The 24,184-nt window shown below is 40.4% G+C and overlaps 1 protein-coding gene across 5 annotated transcripts in view; it reads left to right on the top strand.

The window, feature by feature from the left end:
- Positions 1-1,104: 1,104 nt before the first annotated feature.
- Positions 1,105-24,184, top strand: part of PLS1 (plastin 1) — a 117,444-nt gene continuing 94,364 nt past the window's right edge. For 3 of the 5 annotated variants that reach the window (XM_059391807.1, XM_059391806.1, XM_059391811.1), the window contains exon 1: positions 1,105-1,243. The gene's annotated coding sequence lies outside the window, so the exon portion shown is untranslated. The remainder of the gene's footprint in view (positions 1,244-24,184) is intronic. The other 2 variants (XM_059391809.1, XM_059391808.1) reach the window with 1 other exon arrangement.

Below are 24,184 nucleotides of genomic sequence, written 5' to 3'. Positions count from 1 at the left end.
GGAAAAAAAAAGCTTCTATGAACATTGGTGTTAGTCTTTGTGTAAATGTATGTTTTAATTTCTCTGGGGTAATACCTATGGATGGAATGGCTAGGTTATACAGCAGAGGTGTATTTTATTTTTTAAGAAATACTTTGTGAGAATTTATGTAGTCCTTATCTGGGCTTAGATAAGGATACTAAATTCACTGATTTCTCTAGTTAGAAAGCAGGTAGAAATCCTTATTGACTTACTTACTTCTATATTTAGTTGCTTATCATTTCCTTTGGGTTCCTAAAATAATTTCAACATCCTTCTTCTTCATCTCTCTGGTCCCCCTGATACCCGGTATTGCCCTAGACACTAAGGGGGTACACAGGGTTTTGAGTTAATGAGGCAGCAAAATAGGAACTCTCCTGTTGCCTGGAGAGTGGAAGGGACCACAGCTATAGATTATGCTACAGAAAAAGTATGCCCAAACTCTTTAGGATGCATTCCATTTACCTGACTCACATGCTAGAGGAAATGTCCCACCTTTGTTTGAGCGTGAGCTGTATGTATGTATGTATGTATTTTTAAAACAGGTGTGGCCATTAAATGAAGAGGAAATGTTATGTGAAATCCTAGAAGGGGAGTGGGGGGCGGTGAGAGAACGTTCCTGTTTTAATATCAAATATCTTTTTTCTAGACCAGGGGTTGGCAATGTGTGGTCCCAGGACTAGTAGCATGTTTCCCCTAAGAAAGTGTTAGAAATGTAAATCCTCGGGCCTCACTGTGGGCAAACTGAATCTGAAACAATTGTTGCAGGATCTGTGTTTTAACAAGCCCTCCCACTCATTCTGATCCATGCTCAAGTTTTAGGACCACTCAGCTAAGCTCATTCCAATTATGTAGATGGTTAGCTTTAGGTTTGGTGGAGTACGTACTGAGTAACTGAGGGTAATAGGGATAACGTTGCCACAGCGTCCATCCACCTCTCCCAGCATCTGCAACTTGTCTTCCACTCTAGGGCGGAACTCAGGCTCCGGGGCTTGGGTCCTCTCCCCTAGGAGCCACAGCTAAAACCTGGCAAATGGATTTAGGGTTTGCTGGCCTGGATGCCGGCCGGGCATGCGTAGTGGCGCGAGCGCAGCAGCTCGGCGGCCGCGGAGAGGTATCCGCAGAGTGGAGCTGGGAGTGCTCGGGACCCGAACCGGAGCTGCGGGCTCGACGGCTGCGGCAGGTACGCGTCGCGGCTGTGGGATTTGAGAGGAAGGCTGGAACGGTAGGTAGAAAACAAAGATTTACTTCTTCGCTGGCGCACAGCGGCTCGAGGGGAGTCTCTCCGATTTCCCTCTTTAGAGAGGCGGCTCCCCGCGCCCGGCAGTGCAGTGCGGCGTCCTCAGACCTCTGGGTGCGCACCTGCCTAGTCCCAGCAGCATGGAGTGCGGGCAGGTGTTAAATCATGCATTTATGCTGCTTACACAGTAAGCCTGGGAACTGAATTATGATTCCCTGCTTGAAGTTAGGCATTTTGTTAACTTTTCTATATCCCCCTGGCGCTTTTAAACTTTGGGTGGCTGCTGCCGAGGCTTTCTGATCCAGCCTGTTCCACTCGAATTCTGTTGAGTGATTTTATTTGCTTTTGGTCTTTTGGTGCATAGGATCAATAGGGCTGAAGTGAAATCGCTTTCGTGGTTTCTGGTTTTGCTGCCTTCCTAGAGCAGGAGGCCTCTGGATGCGGCGTAAAAAATGTCAACTTTCAGCGAATTTCAGTGCCAAACACTTCACGCGTTTCAGCAGCATTTTAAAGTAGAAACTTTTTAAAATGTAAGATTCCCCACCCCTGCCCCTTACTTTTCTACATTACGGTTATTTCAGGTTTAATTTGGTGCTATTAAAAGAAAGCGATATTTTAGATGAGCAGCAAGAGTTCTCACTTTTCTGTCCTTTATTTACCCTGTCACATTTTACGGCTCATACCCAGATATTTTACCCTGGGGCTGCGGTATTGGATACACTTGTGGGAGGCTACAGCTGCGTTGCACAAATTTCTTGGATAACTTGTGAGTCATAAAATTTTAGATCAGGGGGCACACACTGAACTTTATTTAGGTAAAGTTAAATTTATGATGTGGGAGACATATATAGAGAATTAATGAGTTTAGGAAAAAAGAAATTTTTAGTTCAGGAAGAGAAACCTGTATGAAAAAGGAACACAGAAATCTGCATTTCCCTCCAGCCTCTCCCCTCCCATGATGAATGTTTTAATGGCAGAAATAATATACAGTTGGTTTAGTTTTGGACTGTTAAAGACCTTTGAGGTCAGCCAGTTCAGCTGCTTCAGTTTACAAATGAGAAAACCGAGACCAATGAGGTTAAATGACTTGCTGTGGCTGCTGGAGCCCCTCCTTGGCAAAGCTGGGCCTAGGGCCCAGGTTTTCTGATTTTAGGGCTCTTTTTACCATCCCCCTGATAATACTCTCTTCACAGTTTGGGTAGATTTTTAAACATTACTTTTTTCTTCTACCTTCTTTTACTCTGGTTTAATCTGAAAATTAGTCATTCCTATTACTAAGCTTGATCAAACCCTATAAAAACCTTTTAAAAAGTGCCCTCTCACTCAAGCCCCACCTACAAATTTGCTGATTTTGAAACCTCCCTCCTTTCTAGCCTCAGTCACATTGGCCTTTGGCTTAGAATGCCTTTTTGCCTCATTTCCTGAAGTTCTGCCCACACTGCGAGGTGTAACTCAGGTGTGATCTCTTCTTGAAGACTTCCTTAATTACTGCAGCCAGAAAGTAGCTCTCCCTCTTCCAAGCCCTATAGCATGTATTACTGTTGTCTGTGCTGCTGGTGTCTGCATCATCTTTAGTATCCCTGATTATTATATTTTAGCACATGTCAACTTCCTGATCAGTTTGTAAGCTCTTAGAACTTAAAACCTATGACTTAGACATCCCATCCAGCACCAAGCACTAAGTATGTTCTCAGCCACTGTTCGTGGGAGGTGAAGTATGGCTCATTTTGTAAAGGGATTTTTAAAAAAGATTTTTTTTACTTATTTTGAGATAGAGAGTGGGGTGAGGGAGACGATGTGAAGCCGACTCCACACTGAGTGCAGAGCATGATGCAGGGTTGGATCTCATGACCCTGAGATCATGACCCGAGCTAAAACCAAGAGTCGGACGCTTAACCAACTGAGCCATCCCGGCACCCCTTGTATAGGGATTTAAGGTGGATATTGTGTAATACAGGGGAGGCCACCTTAGAGGAATAGCAAGACAGTGGCCAAGTCAAACCAGCCTAATGGGGTGATTCTAATATTTTGATGAGAGCTCATGGATCCGTTTGGGGAGTGCTGGTGAAGGGGTAAAATCATAACAGAGCGGAGAGTTGCCCAAGCCTGCATTTAAGCATGTGACCCTTAAGAGCTTAGTGGAAAGCACAGATTTAAGAAATGATGTAAAGGAAAAGTAAAAAGCTTTTGGTAAAAGACTAGATGCAGAGAAGAAAAGACATATTGAAAATCAGTTTCAGGCTTGGTGTGTTGATAACGGGCTTATAAAGTTTTTACCTTATAAGTACTTCTGATTGTGACTTTATCTTTTAACGTTTCTTACAGTTGATATATTCTAGATGACAAGCTTTTGGGGGGATGATCTTTAATCCCTCACAATGCTAGGCATGTAGTTCTGCAGTATTAGATGCTCAATAGTTGTTGTATGAATAAATAAGTGGTTTTTTTTTTGGCATGGGGAAGGTGGGCATTTAGGATCTTAGAGCTATCAGGTAGTGCCTTATCCAGACCATACCTTCATTATAAGAAGAGAAAGTGAGTTATGCTTAAGTAAGCTAGTTAGTGTGAACAGAGGCTCTGGCTACACCATCTCTTCACTACTAGCTCATTTCATTATCTCTAACTTTTTGAGGTTATTTGCCTCAAGATTAATTTGAATTGGCAACAGGGCACTCCAGTTAGAGATGTACTGTGGATCGAAAACCCTCAGAGGCCAATCTAAATGGGAGAACTTGGTGGCCAATGGGAGGATGTCTGTGTTATAGGAAGCATTGAGACCCAAGGGATGACTGGTCATTTCCAGGTTGAGTATAGAATGAGGGGGGTGAGGCTGCAGTCCTGGGTGTCTGCACGATGGAGTTGAGGAGGAGTCTGGAAAGGACGTGGTAGCCTACCTTCTCTGGAACAGAAGACACAAACATAGGGGCCCAAAGTCCTTGGACTGCGAGTGTATTTGGGAGATATATTTTACACTACTGGGAGGTGAAGAGCAATGGCTGTGGGGGTAAGGTTGAGAAAGAATTGTGATCAGATTCTCTACTTGGAAAAATAAGAAGACAATGCTTCTGAACCCAAAATAAGGTCAAGAGGTGGTTTGAGATATTTGTTTACCTGGAACAGTTGTTGCAGATACCATTTTGCAAATCAAAACACAACCTTTTCATTGGGCTGTGCACGCATTGATGGAGCTGTTGATAGTGCATTTTTACACTAACATTCACAGTGTAGTTGACCACCAGCTTCAACTGGTAAGTTATGCTTATTCTTGTAAAGGAGTCAGGGAGAGAGAGTGGTCGAGAGGAGAGACAGAGCTTGAGAGATGGTTTGCCAGAGGGAGGGGAAGGGTTGGCCAGGTATAGAGGGATTACCTTTTTTTTTTTTTTTTTTAATTGTGGTATAGTCAAAATTGGTTGGACAACCAAATGCAAAGTCAGGTAGTATGTTGAAGATAATGTCTCATACACTTAAAAAAAATGCCCCAAAGATTGCATTCTAGAATAATATACCTAGCACTATTATAAAGTGACTGTATTCTGGATCTTTCTCAAAATAATAATGGTAATATTAGTAACTAGGATTATAGAATATTTTCCATGCACCAGACACTGTTCTAAACACTTTATAAGTGATATGTCATTAAGTCTTTACTCCTGCTTTACAGATGGAAAAACTGAGACTTAGATAAAGTTACATTTCTCAGGTCATACAATTGACAAATGTTGAGGTAAGTTTTAATCCCAGGCCTGCCTGTCTTCAGGCATGGAGAGCTCAAATAATTAAATATCTTAACAAAATGCAAAGCTTTATCTGTGGTAACTCTAATAGATGCTGAGAATGATGACAGATTTTAGCTGTGGTGAAACTCAATATTCTGAGCCAGACTTTAATCTGAAAACAAAACAGCAGTGGTGAATCTTCCCAGTTTTTGTTTTTATTTTAAAAATTATTCCACCTAGTCTTTATTTCCTTTTTTACCCTCAAGGCATTATAAGGTGATCAGCAACTCTTTCTCTGGATGCACCTTAAAGCTATTTCTGTTCTGCTCCTGTCCTCTTTCAGGGGGTAGAGCAGTGGTAATGAAGGTGAATTGGTGTAGAGATCCAGGAGATGCCTCTGAGTTGGGGGTGTGTGAAATTCACTTTGTGTATGAGTTTAAGGACTCTCGGGTGGTCATGTTTGTAATGATTTTTTCCCCCTGGGGTGGCAGGATTTACTGCTGGAAGCTCTTGGAATAACTGTGGGTCTTGACCCTTATCCTGATCTCAGGTCTTTGAACCCTGGTCAAAACCCCCAGGGAGAATCCAGACCTGAACTCATTCTTCTGGGATCCTCAAGATCAGTAAGTTCTGAGATGAGTGTGGACTTGTTGCAGTTGAAGGTGGGTGTAGAGACCTCAGGGAAGGCCCCAGGTCAGAGACAAATAATTTAGAGTCAGGACTGGCAGTCCCCAAATTTGACCAGTGAGTTGCCCTTGAGAAAGTGCCTCCTCTCAACCTCCTTGATGAACCTAATTACTCCCTCATGCGTGTCTGGAAATGGAATCCCGCTGAGAGCGTTCTTCTCCTCCCTGTGCTAAGTCCTGTTTCCATTGCTTGCTTCTGCTTCACCTTTTCCTGGTTCTGTGCTTTCCCAGGGCATGTGCACTGGATAGGAAAGGAAAGGCCACTGGCTTCTGGCCTCCGCCCATTTCAATTCTTCTCAACATCCAAGAACTTATCATTACCACCCAGCTCTTTCCCTGAACAAAGATCCAAATCCATGTTTTCTTCTGATGATGATGAAAATCAGGGACCAAGAGAAAGAGGCCTTTGTACTGTAGGCAGGTTTATAGGTTATAAAATGGCTGTACAAGTTTGCTGGAAATTTTGCTGACCTAAAAGATCATGAGATGTATGGCTGTGTCAGCTTTGATCGTCTTCTTTTACATGTTCCTGTGTCTCAAAGTACTTACTGGCTGTTTTTGGTGAAAAGTATGTAACATGTCTTCTGTAAAAGCGAGTCGCCTTTTAGTAACACTGTGGGCACAGAAAGGGAGTGTGTTAGAGTGATGACTATAGAGTTTCTTGTTTCAAACACTTGTTTTATCAGAAAGTTTTTTTTTTTTTTTTTAAGATTTTACTTATTAGAAAGAGTGTGAGCACCTATACACAAGTTGTAGGGGGAGGGAGAGGGGCAAGCGGACTCTGTGAGCATCGAGTCCAACATGGGTCTCCATCTCCAGACTCTGAGATCATGACCTGAGCTGAAACCAAGAGTCAGACGCTTAACTGACTGAGCCACTCAGGTGCTCCTTATCAGAGAGTATTTTATTTTTTTTAGGAAAGTTTTAGGTTATTTGCTCACAAAGTCCAGTGTGAGGGGACTTAGACTTTATAAGAAACTTTTAAGAAATTCAGAACTATAAAGCTACGGGAATATTTGGGTGATAACTCACTTCACATAGACATGCCTCCTTCAAAAAATCCAAGCCAACCACAGAGGAGATACGAGAAACTGTCTTTTCCAATAGTAAGGTAGCTGGATGTCTTTGTAAGGTGGAAGGTTTATGGGGGACCTTCTTCGTGATAAAAAGCAAAAGGTTTTTAGGGGAATGGTTGGCATTTACCCTATTTATTTTATTATTGAAAGACTCAAATTGTTTAAAGATCTAGGAAATAAAGCATTTTTTTAAACTTAAATGATGAAATCTCCTTCAATTTGTTGGAGAACCAAGAAACGAGATTGTAATCATGCTGTCAAAATAGAATTTGAATTGAATTTGGAATTGAAACATTGGTAAATGTGTGGAAGAGGATCAGTCATGGTAATTAAGCATTGGACCAAGGTCGTCTTGCCTAAACCTTCTTCCCTACAATAAATGCTCATGTAGGGCCCTCTGCACTCTACGAATTAAAGAGTAAACCTATCCCACAGATCACAATTGTAAAATCCAAAGTGATGCATGACAATCTGTGACCTAAAACTGATGTTGATCAAACAGTTTGAATGCATTAGATAGAAAGTGCTGGCTGAATTCACACATTGTTTCCATAGCTGGTGCTCAGAACCTAGATTAAATTGTTGAAATAAAAGAAAAGCAGGTTCAGAACCAACTCACTTACAGTGAATGATCAAAGGCACAAGGAAACTTTTTGTTTCATTTCACTTTGTCATCTTAAATGCCATTCTTTGTAGCTATATTTGCTTTCCTTTTTTTGTCCTTGATGATATATACTCGAAGTGTACTTACTGTTTATAGATAAAAATCAATGCAAAGTAGAATTTTGAGGTTTGATAAGTGGGTCTCTGCTTAGGTTTTAATTGCTATTTATCAATAATTTGGTGGGAATACAGTACCAAGTTAGTACATAATTGAACTTTTAGCTCAATATCAAGTTAGTATTTATAACCTTTGGTAATAAACCCAAATTTCTCAGACTCCTGAATTCTTTAATCCAAAGGCTTTCTCAGCATTTTGTCCTGATGAAGTCTGCTGTTTCCTTCCTCTTTTCTCAGCTTTAGGTTCACTGGGACACTCTTTTGGTTCAGATGGTGTTTTCAAGAGTGGCCTAGTTCTGGCAGAGTTTAAGTGTTATCAGGTCAGTGTTAACAGCTGACACTATGTTCATGGTACCAGCTGTGAAACACAGCTCACATAAATTCAATGATGCTTTTTAGCAAAGTTGTCATGCAAGTGAATTAATTTTGGAAAAACAACAATAATAGCTATTTGCTTTATCCCTTTTCTTTTTATTTATTTATTTTTTTAAAGATTTTATTTATTTATTTGGCAGAGAGAGAGAGAGATCACAAGTAAGCAGAGAGGCAGGCAGAGAGAGAGAGGAAGAAACAGTCTCCTTACAGAGCAGAGAGCCCGATGCGGGGCTCAATCCCAGGACCCTGAGATTATGACCTGAGCTGAAGGCAGAGGCTTAACGCCCTGAGCCACCCAGGCACCCCTGCTTTATCCCTTTTCTTATCCTCATACAGCCCAAGTTAAACTCAAGATCAATAGAAAAAGGTAACTTGATAATCTCTGACTGAGTAGTGATCAATCAACATGAGCTAAGTAATTTAAAATTTAGATATCTGAAATCCATTGGTCAGGGGCATGGATGGGAGGTCAAAGTCTGACCCCATGAGAAGGGAGTCCTTTTCTGCAGCTGCATGTTTAATGATCACATAAGACAGAGAATGTGAAAGCAATTTGGAAACTGTAAGGTAAGGAGTAAGGTATTTATTGATAGTGATAATAATTTTCTGACCTTGCTGCCTTTCACTGATAAGTAGCCAAGACTTTGAGAATGACTTGCCTGCTTGAGGTTACCTAGTTGGAAAGACAGGGATGGAACACACATCTGTATCTTCACAGCATTTGACAAACTGTCAGGGCTCAGCATTGGGACCATTGTCATAGCCAAGACAGATACAGGATCCTGTCCTCTTGGGTCTTCAGTCTAGCTCCAAATCTGTGCTCATTTCAATCCATATTCTTTGATCAGAGGGAATAATTTCAAATTTATATTTGGTTTTTAGAAGATCCTAAGTAAGTTTGTAGCTAAGTCTTGACTATGGAGCTCTTTAAGGGATTTCTCTGTTGCCAGAGGTGCCTTCAACAACTTCCCCCTAAACTTCAGATCCCTCTTTTAAAAAAAAAATTTTTAAGATTTTATTTATTTATTTAACAGAGATCACAAGTAGGTAGAGAGGCAGTCAGAGAAAACGGGGGAGGCAGGCTTCCTGCTGAGCGGAGAACCCCATGAGGGGCTCGATCCCAGGACCCTGGGATCATGACCTGAGCTGAAGGCAAAGGCTTTAGCCCACTGAGCCACCCAGGTGCCCCCAGATCCCTCTTGATAAGATATTTATTAATCTCCATTAGGGCGAGAGGGTTTGGATGCTTCTCAACAGTCTTTTCATTGTCAGTTAGAGGCTTGCTGCAGAAGAATAATTTTCTTTCCTCTGAAAAAATCCAAGGGCTGCAGCTGAATAAAAGGAGGTGAATTGGGGGCTAGGCTGTGAGTGAGACATGTCCCTACATTCATGCGTCCTCAGTCAGATGGAGCAGGCAGACACATGGACAGCCTGGGACAAGAGTGATCACTGGGAGAAAGGGCAGAATGAAGCTTTGGGGGAGCCCAGGTCGAGAGCGGTTAATTCTGATCAGTGGGTTGAGGAAGGTGTCAAGATTTTTTTTTTTAAATCTTATTTATTTATTTGTCAGAGAGAGAGAGAGAGAGAGAGACAGTGCACAAGCAGGCAGAGGCAGAGAGAGAAGCAGGCTCCCCACTGAGGAGCCTGATGTGGGACTCAATCCCAGGACCCCAGGATCATGACCCGAGCCGAAGGCAGTGGCCTAACCAACTGAGCCACCCAGGTGTCCCAGGTGTCAAGATTTTTGAGCCCAGCCTTGGAAACACAAGTTCAATCTACAGAGAATAGATGGAGGAAAAAGCATTCCTTAGAGAAGGTTCAGTAGGGGAGAAAACATGGAGACTAGAAAGAGCTGGCCTATTCAGGAAGCTGCAGGTACTTGAATGTGTTCTGAAACATGAGCATGCCTAAGAATCACCTCGAGAGCTTAGTGAAAAACAGATTGCTAGGTCCCAACTCCAGAGTTTCTCCTTCTTTAAGTCTGGTATGGGGCTGGAGAGTTTCATTTTGGCAAGTTCCAGGTGAGGCCAAGGCTGCTGATCTGGTAACTACACGTTGAGAAACCGTGGACTAGAATGAAGGGAATGTGTGATAGATGAGCTAGAAAGAAATGGTTTTCTTTTGAAACTGTACTTTCTTCACAAAACTGATGTTTCAGGTTTTGTTGTTGTTGTTTAAGCTTATTTTCTAAGTAATCTCTACACCCAACGTAGGGCTTGAACTAATGACCTCATGATCAAGATTTACATGCTCTACCAACTAAGCCAGCCAGGCACCCCATTGTTTTGTTTTTTAATTAGTCTTCTTTAAGTGGTTGCTGTTCCCTGGAAGTTCCTTGTCAGTTCCATACCCCACCCACCTTGTTCTCCCAAGAAATCAGTCCTTTGCTTTTAGTACATACTTTTAAATAAATAACTGCTGTTTAGCCAGTATGGCCATTCCACCCGTGGAAAGCCAGCATCAGCTAGAGGAAGTTAGGAGTTGACCCCAAGCCAAGTATGAATGACTAGTATATTCACAGAGTATATGCTTGGATTTTTATTTTTGGTAATCTGGATGTAATGTTAAACTGTGTTCAACAAATATTTTTGGAATAGTTTGTAAGCTCTGAGCTGAAAGGTGGATGTACACAATGGCGGAAAGTTCCTTCTCTGCCCTCTGAAGTTTTATAGGAGGGTTAAGAGGAATGAGTTCCTAGCTCCAGCACAGGGCAGTTGGTGCTACATGTTGTAGGAATGATAGAAACCAAGAGAGATGGGCCTGAGGTGGAGGAAGGCTAACTTTCCATTGTAGCAATTAGGGCAAGCAAGGACAGAGTTAAGGGATTGATAATTAATACTGTCTTCTGATGTTTTATGCATTTTGTAAGCCATCTGAAATAAGGGAGCATTTGTCTATATAAAGCAAATAATGGAGGGAGGGGAATTTGAAGGAGGGAAACATTGAAGGATAGCAGGTGCTCACCAGTCACTAGGGAGAGGAAGAGGAGGACGTGTTCCAGACACAGGGGGCAACTGAACTGCAGAATGGAGGTGTGGCAGGGCAGTGCAAGTGCAGCTAAGGGTGAATATTCTAGTTCATTTTGGGGAAGTGCAGGGAGATGAGACTGGAAAGGCATTTAGGGAAGGTTGTGGAGCATTTTGAGTATGAGGTTGTGGGATTTGGGCTTTATTCTGTAGTCCATGTTGAATCATAGTCTTATCTTGGCTTACCCTGTCAGTTCCTTCCTAACCCCAAAACACAAACAGAAAAGGAGGAACCCTATTTCTTACAGTGCATTTATCTATAGTTCAGACTCTTGGATAAACACGTAAAAATGCTTTTCCCTGGCTCTGATTTTAGTATGTGTATTTCAGTCAACTTTTGGATTTGTAAAAATCAATCTATCATTAAAGGCTTCTGTGTCTTTCAGAATTATGTAAAATGTAAAGAACAACTAATTTCAGTTTCTCAGAGACAAATGATAAAAATGAGACAAAAATACATTACTGGGTTGAGCAGTTATACTGCTTGTTCTGTATTGTTCTGGGAAGACAAGGGAATTGAAAAATTAAGGCTAAGGATTTAAATATGGTGTCTTAAGCAGATCTTTCAGGCTGACTCCCAAGTGCTGAAAGATTCCAAAGGTAAAGGTGAATGACAATGTGGTATCTCCTCAGAATTGCTTCAGCTATAAATGGGGCAATGTCTACTGGTTTAGTGCTGGGGATTAAAGGGCACTAAGGCCAAGTGATCCCTTTTGTTTAGCTCTTTGGCAGATGGCTACAAATGAGAAAGACATTTCTGTCTCATTGGGGATTTTAAGAATCTTCTGTGTATATGCCCTACAAAGTATCCTGTGCTGAGGACTAATATGGGGAGAAAAGCAAAAAACAGTGGATTTGTGAGTGGAAATTGCCACCCTGGTGCTACCATTTGCTAGCTGACTGATAAAAGAGGCAATGTACTGAGTGAGTGGAACAGAGCTGACTGACTCCCCTTTGCCCACAATCCACAGCTAAGAGGTTCAAGAGGTGGGAAAGGCATGCAGCCTATCTGAACCTAGTGGTGGTTTGTATTTTGTTGTGGATTAAGTAAAATAAAATAGTTAAATTAAAAGGTACCATACACATTTTAGATTAAAATCTTCCAACAGGGGTGCCTGGCTGGCTCAGTCTAAAAAGCATGGGACACTTGATCTCCGAATCTTGAGTTTGAGCCCCAATGTTGTGGTATAGAGAGTAAAGGAATAAATAAATAAAAACTTTTTTAAAAGGTCACTTAAAAAAATTTTATTAACACTAAGATTTATTTGAAATTCTTGGGGCTAAGATGTGGATGGCCATGTAGAGTATGAGCTGCTGCTGCTTCTCCCCTGCTCCATACCTCCTCCTTGACATCCCCTGGTGAGAGCTTCTTGAGGGCAAGATTGTATCTTTCTAACTTTGTATCCCCATTGTCTGTTGCATAGTTGGAAATTGATAAGTTGTTGAATGAATATATAAAAAGGAGTTAAGGAATGGATGCATCTATACCCACCCCCAACTTCATATACCTAATATGTTCTACCTTCTACTTAACTTATAGAGACTTAAGAGCCATGGTGCCTTATTTTACTTACTTACTTACTTACAAGTTATGCACCCAGTGCGGGGCTCAAACTCACGACACCAGAATCTAGAGTCACATGCTCTACTGACTGAGCAGGCCACGCACCCCCTGGTTTTTTTTAGACTGCTAAGCCCCCGTCTGTTTTACTGGCTGTAAATCTTAAGAGCTAACCTAGGCTTATCCATGAGGCACAACAGCACAGCTTGAGTTCAAAGTCCAAGGATCTTTGTAGATTCACATGCATTCTAAACTAATTCTAGAAATGACTTAAATAATATTTAATAATGTTTTACATGTGGATAATGTTGTGTGTAAAACTGCACCTCTGAAGTAAATTGACACATATAAACTGAGGTTATGTGTTGTAATAAGCATTGGATATTATATAAGACAGATGAATAACAGACCTGTACCTCTGAAACAAATAATACATTATATGTTACTTAATTGAATTTAAATTAAAAAAATTGAGGTTATATTCCTCTCAAAGTGTTTTATATTGTCTTAGGAAGAATCTGATTAGGAGTAGGAAAGTGGCTGATAGAGATGCTCAGAGAAATGAATATTAATACACTGATTGGTTAGAGGCTTAGATACCTTTTTCCCTGCAGTTAAATAAAGCAAGAACCAAAAGTAATTTTATTCTACCTTAGGTTTCACGGTTTGTCTAACGTTAGCAGTACAGTTGTGCTGTATTGAACATTGTGGAGGTTAGGGTTGCTCACCTCCTCCCCCCATTCACCCCTGCAGTGAAAAATCCACATATAACTTCTGAATCCCCAAAAACTTTACTACTGATAGCCTAGTGTTGACCAAAAACCTTACCAATGACATAAAAGCCTTACTGATAACATGAATAGTCAATGAACACATATTGTGGAGGTTATATGTATTATAACACTGTACTCTTACCGGAAAATAAGCTAGAGAAAAGAAAATGTTATTAAGAAAATTATAAAGAAGAGAAAATACATTGACAGTATTGTATTGAAAAAAATCTGCATATAATGACCCACGCAGTTCAAATCTGTTGTTGAACTCTGATTCAGTTCTTGCTTCATGAAATTAGGCTGGATTAATATGGGCAAAAATTCATCTTTTTCAACTTGAATGAAATAGTTTCATTTTTTAAATTATTGTATTTCTTAATATACATCTGGAATGTGTAGAATAAAAAAAATTGACCTTGCTAAATTTTTACTGAGTTATATTCTACCTACGTGATATGTATCGTGCTATGGGAGACTAAGCACTAATTGAAGTTTTCTGCAGGGTTAGTATTAAATTTCTCATAGGATTAGGACAATAAATAATGGGAGAACTGAAAGCATTGTTATTTTCTAGTAATTCAGAGGAAATGACTACATTTTGAGGAAGTATACTAAAACAGTACACTGTGATGCTCATTTTTGTAAGTTAATTTATTATATATCATGGGAATATTCTTTGCATCCTATTTCATATCTCAGGCACACTTTAGGAAGCCTTATATATGTTGCTTACTTAATCTAAAAAAGCTCACTCCAGGGATGCCTGGGTGGCTCAGTTGGTTAAGCAGCTGCCTTCAGCTCAGGTCATGATCCCAGCGTCCTGGGATCGAGTCCCACATGGGGCTCCTTGCTTGGCGGGGAGCCTCCTTCTCCCTCTGCCTCTGCCTGCCATTCTGTCTGCCTGTACTCGCTCTCTTTCCCTCTCTCTCTCTCTGATAAATAAATAAAATATAAAAAAAAAATAAATAAAAAAGCTCACTCGTGTGTGCATGTTTTTTCCATTATGTTATGCTCTTAGGCATTATAATAAGGATATTACAAAATCAAGGAGCAAGGCATATCAGGGAAATTAATGGTTTCATGGTTTCATATTAACAAGACATTGTCAAAATCTTTGTCTTGAATAGGATTAAAAAGTGTTCTGTCAGCAATCTTGGTGCACATGAGTTGTTTTTTTTTTTTTTATAACAGCTTTATTGAGGTATAATTCACGTACCATTCAAATCACTTATATGTGTGAGTCCATTTTTTATTTATATTTTTAAAGATTTTATTTATTTATTTGGCAGAGATCTCTAGTAGGCAGAGAGGCAGGCAGAGAGAGAGAGAGAGAGAGAGAGAGAGGGGAAGAAGCAGGCTCCCTGCTGAGCAGAGAGCCCTATTCGTGGCTTGATCCCAGGACCCTGGCATCATGACCTGAGCTGAAGGCAGTGACTTTAACCCACTGAGCCACCCAGGCATCCCTGTAAGTCCATTTTAGAATATTTTTATCATCCTGTATCCATTAACATTCCTCATTTCCTACCCACCCCCTGCATAGGCAGTGACAATTCTACTTTGTGTTACATGTTCTTGAAATTTCATATAAATGGAATCATACAATATGTGGCTTTTTTTGTCTGGTTTATTTCACTTAGCATAATGTTTTTGAGGTTCACCCATGTTCGAGTATTAAAATTTCATCCTTTATGGCTGAATAATAGTCCACTGTGTGGATCCTGCCACATCTTATTTGTTGCTCAGTTGATGGGTATTTGAGTTGTTACCACTTTTTGGCTATTATGAATTTGCTGCTGCTGTGAACAAGTTTTTTGGGGGGCATGTGTTTTCATTTCTCAGGCATATACCTAGAGGTTGAATTGCTGGGTCACATGGTAACTTGTTTAACATTTTGAGAAATGGCCAGACTATTTTCCAATACGACTGCTACTTTATTTTATTATTTGGTGACTGCAGCATTTTTGCATTCCCACTAGCAACGTATGAAGGTTCTAGTTCCTCCACATCCTCACCAGGGGTTGCCATTTATCTTTTTGGTCATATTGGCCATTTTTGTGTGAAAGTGGCATCTCATTGTGGTTAACATTTTTTTATTAATAAGCTCTATTTTTTAGTATGGTTTTAGATTTGCAGAGAAATTAAATAGGTAGTATGGAGAGTTCCCATGTGCCCCTACACTGACACACACTAATAGTTTACCTATTAACATCTTACCTTAGTGTGGTACATTTGCTATAATTCATAAGCCAATATTGTTATACTATGATTAGCTGTAGTTTATTCATATTTCCTTAGTTTTTACGGGAAGTCCTGTTTTTGCTGCAGGATCCCACCAAGATGTCATACATTACATTTAGCTGACATTTCTCAAGCTTCTCCTGGCTCTGATAGTTTTCCTGCCTTTCCTTGTTTTTTGATAATCTTCAGAGTTGTGAGTAGTAGTCAGGTACACTGTAGGACTGTTGGAATTTGTCTGATTTTTCTTTTTTTGTGATTAGGCTGCACTGACATTGGTTTTTAGTATTAAAAATATTACATGAGTGCAGTTTACTTGGAGTATAGAAATACACGATCAGAACTGGAAGTCAGCAAAAATACGGTTGATAGGAAATTCCTAGGGATTAAAAAAAATCCAGTTTCTTCTGGAGAATGAACAGACCTGTAACTCAAGATATATTTTTTCTAGCAAGGACTTGATCACAATGGAAGACGATCAGATAAAGTAGGAGAATTTATTATTGTGACTGTCATTAAGGAGCATCTAGTCTAAGGGTAAAACCCCAGACACATTTTTCACTGCTTTAAATGTACCCAAGAATGATGTTTTGCTTGTAATAAAACATAAAGTTAATAGAAATGTAGATTGACTTTAAGAATTCCATGGTTCTAGGATGCCTGGGTGACGCAGTTAACTCTCTGCCTTCAGCTCAAGTCATGATCCCAGGAGTCCGGGGATCGAGTCCGACATTAGGCTTCCTGCTCAGAGAGGGGGGGAGCCTGTTTCTCCGTCTACCTGCTGCTCCCCCGCTTCTGCTTGCTCGCTCTTTCTCTCTCTGACAAATAAATAAATGAAATTAAAAAAAAAAAAAAAGAATCCTATGGTTCTGAGGCACCAAGTTTCAACATGTAGTCAGTATTTTGACCACCATCAATTCCTGTAAGCCTGACAGATGCCTTGTGAAGGGGGCAGGGAACCGGGTATTGGGGATGCTGTGCTGTGTCCTGTGGCTTGACTCAGGCAGCTGTCAGTAGTTGAGCTGAGATTTGCATCCGGGGCTGTGGAAATTTATACCTTACTGCTGTCCAGGCCAGGCTCCAGAGTTCCCAAAGGTTTTAAATCAGTAATGTTTTGAAGGGCATAGGCTTGAGTCCTTATCATACTGGATATTTTTACTGCCAGCTGGAGGAGATAGCATCTGTCTCTGTTCAAGGCCCCACTGAAATCAGCCTGTCGAATTAACAGCATACTTGTGGACTGCTAACGAAGGAGAGCCAGCTTTGCCCACGTCACTATGACATCTTGTCTGGCCTACTAACTCCACTGCCGCATGTGTCTCCTGAAATGAAGCCTGAGGGTCCTAAAACAGGAAAGCAGCCATGTAGGAGAACAACATATTCAGCTAAGATCTGTCAGTGGTTACATTGCTTTGTGTGCATTGCTCATGGTATGTCTCAGTAAGATCTTGAATTTGTTAATAAGTGAGCAGCATGGAGGATTTGGTCTTAAGTACTTACCTTTGAAAAAGAGTGGTAATAACCTGTGAATGCATGTGAAATGAAATAATAAAGTAAAACAGAAGGTTTGGAGGAAGGTTTGGAAAACTTCCCTGCTTGATTCAGCTAATCCTTATAAATGGCCCAAGTGGGTTGATCACAGACTAACACAGAGTTTCTTTCTGGTCATACTTTCTGTATGAGTTAGGGTAGGCTATCATGCAGTAACAAATAGCCCTGAAATCTCTACCAATTTCTTGGTTTTTGTGATTTTGCTGTTTTAACCCGGGACTTCCAAATTGTCTTAGCAGGTGAAGAGGAGCTAAAGGATCACATACTAGCTCTGAATTGCTTTGGCTTAGTGTGACTCACAGCCCATTGATTAGAACTAATCATGTGATGCTGCTGGAAGGAAGGGGAAGTACGTGGCTGTTCATTGAACAGTAAATGTCTTTGCCTAACCTTCTTTACAGCAAGAGAAGTGGTTGGCATGCCAAAACAACAACAACAAACCCTTAACCTAAACCCAAACCCTTCCATCCCAAAAACTCCACTAAAGAGAGAAAAATATACTGAAATATTTAGTGATAATTATTTGATACTAAATACCAAATGAGCTTTGCCATAAACTAATAAATTTATAATAATTTAGGTATGGCTGATTCAGCAACTTGATATCCAGTCTTGATATCAAGACTGCATCTTCTAAGGGAATAAAGACAAACTTCTAAGAAAAAATTACCTTTTTGCATTATAACTCCTCAGGTGATGATGATGATGATCAAAGCTTAGATTTATTGAGATATTCCTTTATTTTGTAAAGATTTACTTACTTATTTAGAGAGAGAGAACACAGCAGGGAGTGACAGAGAGAAAGGGAGAGATTCTTTTTTTTTTTTTTTTTAAAGATTTTATTTATTAATTAGAGAGAGAGTGAGCACAGGCAGACAGAATGGCAGGCAAAGGCAGAGGGAGAAGCAGGCTCCCTACCAAGCAAGGAGCCCGATGTGGGACTCCATCCCAGGACGCTGGGATCATGACCTGAGCCGAAGGCAGCTGCTTAACCAACTGAGCCACCCAGGCGCCCCGAGAGGGAGAGATTCTTAAGCAGACTCTGATCTGAGCGTGGAGCCCAATCCCATGACCCTGAGATCGTGACCCGAGTGCAAACCAAGAGTTGGATGTTCAACCAACAGAGCCACCCAGGTGCCCCTAAAGTAGTTAAACTGCTTTTTCCTTAAAATTGTTACAGTGTAAGAAAATAGAAGTGGTGACTAAAATTAAAAAATGATTTTTCCTAAGGAGCAAGTATGTAATTGAAAAAGGAAACATTTAGGAAGCAAGTATTCTAATAGTTTTCACTGATGTAATTTTAGCTTGTTTCTGTCTGTGAGCAAAGATAATCAGCTCAGACTCCAATTTGACATAAACAGTGTGCTGAGATCTTCCTCTTTTCCCAACTAACTGAATCATCACTGAGAATCTAGATAAGGCCAGATTTACAATAGAGTGTTTTATCATGTCCAGCTCAAAATCACAATATAGATACTTTATATTTGTATATAAAGTTTTCAAAATACTGTCCTGCCTGTGAAACTTTATGTGGAAGTACTCTGTAATTCTATCCCCAAGGAATCTCATTAGTCATCACAGTGGGCCGGCCATTCCACAAATTAGCCTTAGCCCTCCCTGCATTGTTCCTTCCTCTGAATCAGTGGAAAGGTTAGATCCCAAAGCCAACACAACCCGTGTAAGATTCTTGGGCTATTGAAAATTTCTGATTCACTTTGGGTCTGTTTTATGTTGAATCAGGAGGAAAAGGACTATAGAATCCAGTCTTGTTTTGGGAAATCTTTTTTTTTTTTTTTTAAAGATTTTATTTATTTATTTGACAGAGATTGATCACAAGTAGGCAGAGAGGCAGGCGGAGAGAGAGGGAAGCAGGCCCCATGCCACCCAGGCACCTCTTGTTCTGGGAAGTCTTAAGGAGAGAAATAGTAACACATTTTATTTTCCCACTTAAGTGCTGTTCTTGGAAGGAGAGAAGTGAGAAAGAGAAGGAAGGATTTAAAAAATCAAATATTCATGGAGCAACTGGGTGGCTCAGTGGGTTAAAGCCTCTGCCTTCAGCTCAGGTCATGATCCCAGGGTCTTGGGATCCAGCCCCACATCGGGCTCTCTGCTCTGCAGGAAGCCTGCTTTCTCTTCTCTCTCTGCCTGCCTCTCTACTTACTCGTGATCTCTGTCAAATAAATAAATAAAATATTAAAAAAAAAATCAAATATTCCCCTTGACACCAATTCACTAATCTAATCTTATGGGCAAAGACCAGGAATTTAAAAGTACCTAAACTTGTGCCACTCTGGGGCAAGTGTCTGTGACACAGCAGTCATTTGTTGGTGGCTTAGCAGGAGTTTCAACCAGTTCATTTTACATGCAAATAACAGATGATTCAAGACAAGAAGAGATCTTTGTACACTTTTATTGCACTATGATCATTTCCTAAGTAGGTAAATATTCTCCTTTCTCATTGGTGTAGCTTCTTTCTTTCTTTTCTCTCTCTCTCTCTCTTTTTTTTTTTTTAAAGATTTTTATTTATTTATAGACAGAGATCACATGTAGGCAGAGAGGCAAGGAGAGAGCAGGGAGGCAGGCTCCACACTGAGAGCCCGATGCAGGGGGTCAATCCCAGGACCCTGGTATCATGACCTGAGCTAAAGGCAGAGGCTTTAACCCACTGAGCCACCCAGGTGCCCCTCCTTTTCTCTTTTTTGGTGTAGCTTATTTCTACATGAAAAGGCCTGCCAGGTGATCGTCTTTCCAAAAACAACAAACTTTGGTTTGCCTTATATATAATCTAAAATTAGATGTTCCATCAATTTCTATATTTGGTCTCTTCTGATTATGGAATTTCTTCCTATAACAGCAAGGATAAGGCTACCTTTTCTTTCTTGAGTCCTGATCTTTTAGGGAACTAGAGACATTGGAAAGGGGATTGCCTTTTTATTTTGAGTCCCTTTATTGTCTTTCTCCTCACCCTCCATGAGTCTGGGCCACTTTGGGATAAGCACTTGTCCATTTACTTATGATTCCTACAATTATGGCTTCAGGACTGAGAACGGAAACAAGTACCAGCTGAAGAGGAAACAAAATACGTGTGTTTCTGTCTCAGCAGCACAGCACTAATAATTTGAGTTCAGGAGTAGCTCAGGAAATTAACAATAGCAGGTAGTAGAGTTCATGCTTTACTACTGTTCATTTACATATGCTCTGTGGTAAATGAGAGTAACCAGGGATCATAGTATTGTGGCAAACTGTTTATACCTATGGAAAGGGCACATCTGTCTGTGGCTTAGCCCAGTGCTACTGCGTAGAAAAAAAGGGTCAGTATTGCTAGACCTCCTGATTTTATTTTATGTTATTTTTTAAAGTCCTAAATAAAATCTAAATTGTATTTATGTTGATTATCTGAATATTGTATATAACATGGGTTGAGAAATTATTTTCAATATAGATAGATAATAGGTGATTAATTGATTTTTTCAACTGCCTTTGTCTAATATTGTGTTGCTGGTATTTTTCTGATAAAATATTGTGTTCAAAATGTATGACATGTAATTTTTTTCATAAAATGTTCTAGTATTTTCTTAAAGTTGCATTCTATATTTAATGCATTTGAAATTGTTAATTCCTTCCATTTACTTATCTGAAAACAAATTATGCTAAATGGAAGATATTCTCAATCCTAAAAAAAAAAAAAGAAGGAAAATTTTTATATATTTATTTGACAGAGATGGGGAGAGAGAGCAAGAGAAAGCCCAAGCAGGGGGAGCAGCAGAGAGAGAGGGGGGAGCAAGCTCTCCACCCAGCAGGGAGCCTGACATAGGTCTCAGTCCTGAGCTGAAGGCAGGTGCTTAACTGACTGAGCCACCCAAGTGCTCCTAGACCTCCTAATTTTATTTTTCAAAAATATTTATTTATTTATTTGACAAAGCGAGAGAGCACAAGCAGGCAGAGCAGCAGAGGGAGAGGGAGAAGCAAGCTCCCCACCGAGCAGAGAGCCCAATGTGGGGCTCCATCCCAGGACCCTGGAATCATGACCTGAGCTGAAGGCAGTCGCTTAACCAACTGAGCCACCCAGGGGCCCTGACCTCCTGTTTTTAAAAGAGAAAATAGAAATCTGAATTTTATGTTAATCCTCTAATTTCATATGTTCACTCCAAAATTTAAAAGATACTTAACGAGCCACAGAAGACATGTGTCCAGGCAGGATGTGGCCCCTGGGTGCTATTTTGTCTGTTGGTAGCCAGGCAGGCCTCTTAGGGTGGTGAAGAAGAAGTTACAAAAGCCCTGAGATGAGTGCCCCAGGAGTGGGGAGATTATGACCTGCAAGACCTGGCATGAGTTTCACTGTTCTTCTCTATTTTTCTGTTTGCTGTGAGATTGCATTTTAATTTTCTGCTCTTCTTAAGGAAAGCCATTTGCTATCCCAGAAAGAGTGCCTGGGGATGTTGAATCCTGTTACGGACTCTAGGAGCTCAGTGAGGCTGAGCAGAGATGGAGCAAAATTGGTTACACACTGGGGTTTGAAACCAGGGTGTCATTTGAGAGCTAAGACTAAGAAGTATTTGTAGGATGGGTAGGACATAGCATAGAAGCAGAGCTGCCAGACCCAAGGATGGAAAATGGGCAGAAGGGGTGGTCAAGAAGTGTCCTAGCGGACTTTGCTTAGCTGGGTGGGGAGGGAGCTGTTGAGCCAGCCAACCTGGTCTGGACTGTTGTTGGTGATCTACCCAAAGAAATAATCTAGGCTAAATTTCATGAAGGTTCTATATCTTCTCTCCATTTACAGCCCTTTGGTGATAATACCTGCATAGTCTTCAAGAGCAAGAACATTATTCAGTATGCACACTTGATGTCATTTGGCTTCAGCATTAGGACTTAGACGAGGCAAGTCACTCTGCTTCCAAAATGAAGTTACAGCCTTTGAAATTCCTTCTCATTCCCATGGTCATATGCTGGATGCTCTTGGATCTAGGGCTGATAATTTATTTCTCTTTGTTCTCTGAACTGATTGAGAAATAGAGGCCTCTCAGTTTAAAATATCAAGTTTATTGCCAGTGAAACTGGACCATGATTACAGCCTATGACCAAATGGTCTTCCTCATGCATTTTCTCCCCAAGTTTTAAATTCTGTTCATCCCATTCCAGGCAGACTGGCTGGACACAGTTGCCTTTGGGTTGAAAGGGAGAGTTTGTGTCCTGAGGACAAGCGACTGCTAAAGAGGAAAAGGGTAAGCCATGTGAGGATAATGACATCGAACACTTTAGCCCCCTTCAGTACAGCCATGTGTTCTCAGAGCATGGTCCTTACACAAGCAGCATTAGCATTACCTCAAAACTTGTTGGAAATGTAGATTGGTGGTCTCTAACCCAGATGAACTGAAGCAGAGACTGTTGCAGTTAAAGTTTGAGAATCATTGCAGTAGAGGAATAAGTGTCAATGAACTCCAGACACTTACCTTCTCACCAGTAAGATAAATCAGTGCCCCTCCCTTGAGAAGGATAAGAAAAGAATGTAGAGAAGAGGCCAAGAGTGCTGCCTTTACAATAGGCTCTCATGGAAACATAAGATAGGAGAATGGGTTTCCCCTAGCTGATAATCTTGCCCTCTTTAGAGGACTGTAGTCTGAGAAGGACCAGCAGGTGCAAGCAAGAGTATTTTCTTTAACTGCCTCTTTTCTCATCTGTTAACATTGCCTACCTTTTTTTTTAAAGAATAAAGGAGAGGCAAAAGAATGAATACAAGCAGGGAGAGGGAGAACACTAAAATATCATAGAAAAATAATGGAATAGGTATTGTATTCCTTCCAGTATTATTCTTCATAATTTACTCTTCATGTATTTATATTGTTTTTAGTCTCTGATTAATTTCTTTAGTTGTGACCCCAAATGCAGGCCATTTGACTGTGACAGTATCATTTCTCATTTGCATGGACTCAGTGACGCTGGGCTCTTTTCTTCTTGTTTGTGTCTATTCTGTTTCATGTTACTGAATTGTGTATATTGCTCAGTGACATGATTATGTATGTTCTTCATATTCACCTGGACATTGAAACTATTTATCTTGCTTTGTGACCTTGAGCAGGTTGTTCAGATTTATTTTCAGAGTCTTCAAACCAGAGCAGAGGTCTCACTAGCCATTAAAATACTCAGTGATAACAAGGACTGGTTTCAAACAATCTACATAATTGGCGTTTTATATTCTAAGATGAATAAAGAGATAAATTTCCTAGCTGTTTATACGTGGGAGAGTTTTTTTTTTTCTTGTACCAACCTTTTTAGAGGTTTGAAATCAAATTATACCTTGTTGGGCATATATAGCCTCAAAGAGATACAGATATTATGGTTTCTTTTATTTATTTCCCCCTACAATACAGCCTCTTTATACTCAATTCCATGCAGTCTACTGTGGAAGCTTCTTCCATTAAATACTTAATCTTTCTAGTTACAGATACAGGAATGAAAAATGTTAAAGAATTCAAACTACCTCTGCTTATAAGTATTTTGTTTAGACTTCATCTAAAAATGGAATTAATGGTGCTATTAATAGACACAGCAACTGAGTAGTTAGTATGTTTCAAGAATTGTGTTAAATTTGGTTAACAGTTATATGGGTAGGTATGACATGTCATTCCCTTTATACAAATGAGGGTACAGGTTCAGGGACCTTAAGTGACTTGCCCAGAACATTCTGTCAGTAAGAGCAAGAGCAGAATCAAGTCTAAGTCTGTTTATACCAAGATGTATGTCTCTTAACCACCTAGTTTGCTAGACGGGCTAGCTCCTGGGGTACCTCCTGACCTGCGCTGGGTCTAGGTCAGAAGAGGAGAGGTCCTTGGTGATTGGTGAGAGAATGGTTGGTGGGAATACTTCCGCAGTATGAATCATTCGTTAGAGGACAAAATTTAGAAATTCTGAATTTTGATCTTTTCCATGTTTCTGGTTTCTCCCCTAAAACTTCTGAGTGATAACCTTTGGGGCTGAGACCCAGGAATTTGCATTTAGCATAAGCTCCACATTTGAATTTATGACTGCTAATGAGAACCACTTTACCTAATTGCTGGGTAGCATTTACTATCTATTGCAGTAATCTCTGGGTCCCAGTCTATTAGGTGGGATTAAGAGTAAGGCATCCTATTCATCATTCTTGGAAGGA

The sequence above is a fragment of the Mustela nigripes genome, chromosome 2 (genome assembly GCF_022355385.1).
Source record: "Mustela nigripes isolate SB6536 chromosome 2, MUSNIG.SB6536, whole genome shotgun sequence".
Lineage (NCBI taxonomy): Eukaryota > Metazoa > Chordata > Mammalia > Carnivora > Mustelidae > Mustela > Mustela nigripes.
Note: the sequence above shows the minus strand (reverse complement) of the source record. Positions and strands in the feature narration are given on the sequence as shown.